We start from the raw sequence: 6,729 nt of genomic DNA, 5'->3' as shown, positions 1-6,729 counted from the left end.
TGACCCAGGTGGGACTTGAACCCACAATCCCCAGCTCCGGAGGCTGATACCTTATCCATTAGGCCACTGGGCCTTCCACTGACAAGCCTGGCCAAAGTCTGAATATCCACAGTTTGGCAACATTTGCGTAAATTATCACGGTCTGTAGTGCGTCCATTTTTTGCCAACTTAAATGAAACCCAGCAAAGACAACCCAGGTGGTACTCGAACCCACGATCCTCAGCTCTGGAGGCTGATACCTTATCCATTAGGGCACTCTTTAACAAACATGGCCTAAGTCTGCATGTCCACAGTTTGGCAACATTTGATTAAATTATCATGGTCTGTAGAGCGTCCATTTTTTGCCAACTTAAATGAAAACAAGCAAAGTCGACCCAGGTGGAACTCGAACCCACAATCCGCAGCTCCGGAAGCTGATACCTTATCCATTAGACCACTGGGCCTTTGACAAACATGGCCTAAGACAGCATGTCCACAGTCTGATAATATTTTGTTAAATTACAATGATCTGTAGAGTTTCCATTTCTTGCAAACTTAAATCGAACCCAGCAAAGAAGACCCAGGTGGGACTCGAACCCACAATCCCCAGCTCCGGAGGCTGATACCTTATCCATTAGGCCACTGGGCCTTTGACAAACATGGCCTAAGACAGCATGTCCACAGTCTGATAATATTTTGTTAAATTACAATGATCTGTAGAGTTTCCATTTCTTGCAAACTTAAATCGAACCCAGCAAAGATTCGAACCCACAATCCCCAGCTCCGGAGGCTGATACCTTATCCATTAGGGCACTCTTTAACAAACTTGGCCTAAGTCTGCATGTCCACAGTCTGGCAACATTTGATTAAACTGTCATGGTATGTAGTGCGTCCATTTTTTGCCAACTTAAATGAAACCCAGCAAAGATGACCCAGGTGGGACTTGAACCCACAATCCCCAGCTCCGGAGGCTGATACCTGTAGTGAATTTTACAGGAGACTCAACTCATTTTAACTTGGCCCACCTAGGGACGCCAATTATGTAGTGAGTTCTGCTTTCGCCCACTAGGAAGGTGAATTGAGGTGCGTTCCATTCGACCGTAAGTGGACTGCGAAGTGGACTTCACAGGGTATTCCGCCATCTTAAGTGAGATTCCAAACCGAAGGGAGCGAACATGTTCAGTTCGAAGGGCACTGCGAACGGCATAGGGAATAAGGGAACATCGGTACTTCACTTCACAGGAAGTGGACGGGGAAAACTACCCAACTGTCATTGCGCACCGCGTCACCAGTTAGAAGTAATGATGGAGCAGAGCCGTTGAAGTTTTTTAAAAGGCTCTGAAATGGAGCGGTTGCAATAAATATTGTTATTATTATGCAAATTAGAGTGTTTATGAATAGTTATGGCGATTCATGTTACATTTGCATATTGTATTTTATGAATGAAAGTAAAACTGGCGGGGTGAAGCTCTGTCTTGTTTTATTTAATGTTACCACAGGATAGTTAAATATAGGCTGTGTGGGGGGAAAAAGTGCGTGAGATAAGACCACAAAAATCTGTTAATCTGTTAACGGTCTAAACATATACATTTGGCCTATATTTTTTAGATACAAACGTTTATATGTATTTTATATGTATTTAAATTTGAAAGTAAAATAAATTACAATATTTATTTATGTTAAATCATAATCTGCGTGACCCTGCAATTGATTTGCTTTGATGACGTTCCAGGGCATTCCAAATGAGCGATTATTGTCAGCGAAGTCCACTTCAACGGATATACCGTGCTAAGGGAGTAGGGAGCAGTGAACACTGCGTAGGGACCCTGTCGATCGGAACGCACCTATAGTGTAGTGATGGGTACTCGTATCACCGATGACGTTATGATTCTTGGATCACATGTCACTTAATGTGCGGTTATGAGTACATCACATAAGAAAGATTGGTGGGATATCTAACTTGTAGAACCTCTCACTGTATTATCAACACAAGGAAGACACAAGTGTAATAAAATAAATTTATTAACAAATGATAGACAAGAGTAATCAACTATTAAATGAATACAATAAATGCAAAAGGAATAAAGTGCATAAGATTCATAAAATGCGAGTGATTCAGTTGGGTGTTGCTATGTCAGAGCTATGTTATCTTATGGAAAGATAAACTTGCTACTCTGAGACAAATAAGGTGAAGAACCGTACTATGCATTAAACAAATAAATGAGCTATTATTTGTTATCACCTGCAATCAGCTATACAATATCTAATGTAAATTAGAAAAATCATATACTGATAGTACACAACAATGCCAAGGTCTCTGGAAGAGGATTGGAAGTGATATTTACGTTATCTGTGGTTGATTGAGCAGTCCGGTGGCGGTGAATTCTTCCACTGGTTGTGCTGGGAGCAGTCAGTGGGAAAAGGAGCAGGAATCCGTTTCGACAGCCTTGAGCATGAAGCGCTGTAGGATGCTGATCTCCTGGAGCACCAAAGGGTCCTAAGATCTGGAACACGCAGATGTGGCCCTGGTGTAGGTGCTGAAGGCCCTTAGCTTGGAACACGCAAGCAAAGGTACCTGAAGTGAAGGTTTGCTTGCTGGAGCTTAACCTTGTTGCAAATGTCTGTTGGTCTTCTGCCTCTCTCGGCTAGAGACTCAGAACTTGGTCAATCCGCTTTGTCTCTCTCGGATGGAGACTTAGGACGTGCTGCATCTGTGGTTGCCTCGCTGGACGAAGACTCTGAACGTGGAAAATATCTCTTTCTTCACAGACAGAACGTGGTCGTATCTGCTGCTGCCTCAAATCTGGAGACTCGAAGCGTGGAGCGTCTGTTTCTGTCTCTCTGGACAGTAGGCTCAGAATGGTTGTGTCTATTAGTGTCTCTCTCTTGTGGAGCTAGAGACTCAGAATGGAGGTATCAGTAGCTGCCTTCCCAGTAACGGGCCGCAGACTCAGAAAGAAGTTTGATCTGTTACTGTCTCACCCTTGCGGCCTAAGACTCTGAACATGGTGTAACTGTTATGTCTTTCCCCGACGGGACTCAGACTCAGTACTTTGTTGCTCTGTTAGTGTCTTACCCTGCCGGGGCTCAGACTCAGAACTTTGTGTAGCTGTTATTGTCTCACCCTTGCAGGTCAGACTCAGTACTTTGTTGCTCTGTTAGTGTCTTACCCTGCCGGGGCTCAGACTCAGAACCGTTATCTGTTGCTGCCTTCCCTGTAACGGGCCGCAGACTCAGAAAGATTATCTGTTGCTGCCTTCCCTGTAATGGGCAGCAGACTCAGAACAAGGAGTGTCTTTTGGAGAGGTACCTTTATACCTTTCCGATGAGGAGGAGATTGCATTTTGGTGCTTCTCCATTTCCATGCTGTGATTGGCTGGTTCCATCAGAGTGGGGGACTTGGGGTAGCCCACCCTTCTTTCCTCTTGTGGAAGTCATTTGCATAGTCCAAACACAAAGTTAAAAAAGGTGTCAATAATGTTTTACTGGTGCATTTCTCATTTTCCAAAACACAATCAGAAAACATTTGGTCATGTAATGAACACATTAAGTCCAAACATGATGGGAAAAGATTGAACTGTCATTCATGTATTCATTTGTCCATTAACAGCTGAGTTTGTGTAAGATGTTGCACTACACATCGCTGTCAGTGAGAATACTTATTTCTTTGAATAAGTATAAGATGTGTGTGTTATGGTTCGCATCAGTTCAAGGTTTGAAAACATGGTTATGAATGGATTTGGATGGATCTCTGTGATCTCTCTTTGTTTCACCCATTGCTGCTGCGTCTGGAGATCCTAAGGAATTTTTATGGCTGTCACAGGACCAAACCTTAGGAAGCAGTCTCAAGGTGGGTGAAGGGCAAAAACTGCGTCTTGACCAATAGGAAGTTCTGTCCTTCCCTGGTTTTTGTCCCAAAGGTCTCTTCTTGCCCTCAAAGAGGTGTCTGGCAGTTGTCCTGGCATCCTTATCTGATGGCGTTGGACAGTTTGCTTATGTTAGTCCACCAAGATCCAATCAAAATGTAGCAAACCTTTGTCCACTATTGTGGCCAGGAAGGGGCCCTTGCCATAAACTGGGCCCTGGAATGCACGGTCCACTACATACCTTATCCATTAGGCCACTGGGCCTTCCACTGACAAGCTTGGCCTAAGTCTGCATGTATACAGTCTGGCAACATTTGATTAAACTGTCATGGTCTGTAGTGCGTCCATTTTTTGCCAACTTAAATGAAACCCAGCAAAGATGACCCAGGTGGGACTTGAACCCACAATCCCCAGAGGCTGATACCTTATCCATTAGGCCACTGGGCCTTCCACTGACAAGCTTGGCCTAAGTCTGAATATCCACAGTTTGGCAACATTTGAGTAAATTATCATGGTGAAGGAGTGGAAGTCGGAAGACATCATGGCCTTTTTACAAATTAATATCCTTATTAATTTTTATAGATTTTTAGTAGATGATAATCAGTGTTTAACTCTTAAACATTATAAATTGTTGATTTTGAGTGACTAGAATAGATGCCTTGTAGAAAATATTAAAGTGTGTGCCAAATGTGTTTTCTGTCTGTTGAAGTTCTCTTTTCTCAGGGACCGAGATCACACCTCAGGAGGTCAGGATGACCCTCCTGATTGCATGAGCAACTGTGACCAAGACATCTGTGATTTGGGACATCTATGACATATGTTCTTGATATCCCTTAGACTTGTATTAGTGAAATCCTGTTGATTTGATTCCATTTTTCCAAGAGGCTAACTGTTAGGTGTGCGTGTATCAAGCCACATTGATAAAGAGTCTTGCCTGGCTAGGCAACCTTGAAGATAGATAAGGTCTCTATGTGTGAATTTGTGTGTGTGTGTCAGCCTCTGTCTTTAATATCAGGCGTGACGGCGGAAAGACCATCCTGAGGAGGTTCTTGCCATTTGTTGATGTTGCGGGTCATAAACGGGCTTCTGGAGACAGCCTGTTGTGTCTGACCTCTGATCTTTGTCGCCTGTGTAATCACTTGTTGATAGCTTTGATTTGTCTACCATATGTGGAAAATTTTACAGTTATCCAAGTTTTTGACCAATCAGGATCTTCCTAACCTATGCATTGAGATAATTAATAAACCTCTGTTAGAGTATAATTACTGGTGTTTTGAACATGTATTCAGAGCGGCCTACGAACTCCATCGAGAGTGTTGAAGCTGACTTCTGCTGATGAAACTGCAAACTATTTTCTTCAGTAAACATGACTTCGATTGATTGAATCTTTGACTCCTGGTTTTTGTTCATATCTGGTCCTTGTGTTTTTTACTGTAAAATTCCCCTTACAATGGTCTGTAGTGCGTCCATTTATTGCCAACTTAAATGAAACCCAGCAAAGACAACCCAGGTGGGACTCGAACCCACAATCGCCAGCTCCGGAGGCTGATACCTTATCCATTAGGGCACTCTTTAACAAACTTGGCCTAAGTCTGCATGTCCACAGTCTGGCAACATTTGATTAAACTGGCATGGTCTGTAGTGCGTTAATTTTTTGCCAACTTAAATGAAACCCAGCAAAGATGACCCAGGTGGGACTCGAACCCACAAACCCGAGCTCCGGAGGCTGATACCTTATCCAGTAGGTCACTGGGCCTTTGGCAAACATGGCCTAAGACAGCATGTCCACAGTCTGATAATATTTTGTTAAATTACAATGATCTGTAGAGTTTCCATTTCTTGCAAACTTAAATCGAAACCAGCAAAGACGACCCAGGAGGGACTCGAACCCACAATCCCCAGCTCCAGAGGCTGATACCTTATCCATTAGGGCACTCTTTAACAAACTTGGCCTAAGTCTGCATGTCCACAGTCTGGCAACATTTGATTAAACTGTCATGGTCTGTAATGCGTCCATTTTTTGCCAACTTAAATGAAACCAAGCAAAGTCGACCCAGGTGGAACTCCAACCCACAATCCCCAGCTCTGGAGGCTGATACCTTATCCATTAGACCACTGGGCCTTTGACAAACATGGCCTAAGACAGCATGTCCACAGTCTGATAATATTTTGTTAAATTACAATGAACTGTAGAGTTTCCATTTCTTGCAAACTTAAATCGAACCCAGCAAAGACGACCCAGGTGGGACTCGAACCCACAATCCCCAGCTCCGGAGGCTGATAACTTATCCATTAGGGCACTCTTTAACAAACTTGGCCTAAGTCTGCATGTCCACAGTCTGGCAACATTTGATTAAACTGTCATGGTCTGTAGTGCGTCCATTTTTTGCCAACTTAAATGAAACCAAGCAAAGTCGACCCAGGTGGAACTCAAACCCACAATCCCCAGCTCTGGAGGCTGATACCTTATCCATTAGACCACTGGGCCTTTGACAAACATGGCCTAAGACAGCATGTCCACAGTCTGATAATATTTTGTTAAATTACAATGATCTGTAGAGTTTCCATTTCTTGCAAACTTAAATCGAACCCAGCAAAGACGACCCAGGAGGGACTCGAACCCACAATCCCCAGCTCCGGAGGCTGATACCTTATCCATTAGGCCACTGGGCCTTCCACTGACAAGCTTGGCCTAAGTCTGCATGTATTCAAAATATTTTTATTGATTTTCAATTTTCCAACAATCACAACCAACATATACAACATTGTTCTTAACTCACATATTTCACGCCAAAACACGAAACACAACTACAAACACATATACACCCACATCAGGGAGAGAAGAAAAAAAATAATAATAATAAAAAAAAAAAAAAAAGGGGGG

General features: G+C 43.1%; 3 non-coding genes across 3 annotated transcripts; all 3 read right to left on the bottom strand.

Annotated features, from left to right (window-relative positions):
• trnar-ccg (transfer RNA arginine (anticodon CCG)) lies at positions 1-73 on the bottom strand. Its single transcript has one exon. It is a non-coding gene; the product is annotated as a tRNA-Arg (tRNA).
• Positions 74-555: 482 nt separating this feature from the next.
• Positions 556-628, bottom strand: trnar-ccg (transfer RNA arginine (anticodon CCG)). Its single transcript has one exon. It is a non-coding gene; the product is annotated as a tRNA-Arg (tRNA).
• A 5,817-nt stretch (positions 629-6,445) lies between these two features.
• Positions 6,446-6,518, bottom strand: trnar-ccg (transfer RNA arginine (anticodon CCG)). Its single transcript has one exon. It is a non-coding gene; the product is annotated as a tRNA-Arg (tRNA).
• Between the last annotated feature and the right edge of the window lie 211 nt (positions 6,519-6,729).

This window comes from Garra rufa, chromosome 6, assembly GCF_049309525.1.
Source record: "Garra rufa chromosome 6, GarRuf1.0, whole genome shotgun sequence".
NCBI classification, from domain to species: Eukaryota; Metazoa; Chordata; class Actinopteri; order Cypriniformes; family Cyprinidae; genus Garra; species Garra rufa.
The sequence above is the reverse complement of the archived record's forward strand: the minus strand, read 5'-3'. Positions and strand labels throughout refer to the sequence as shown.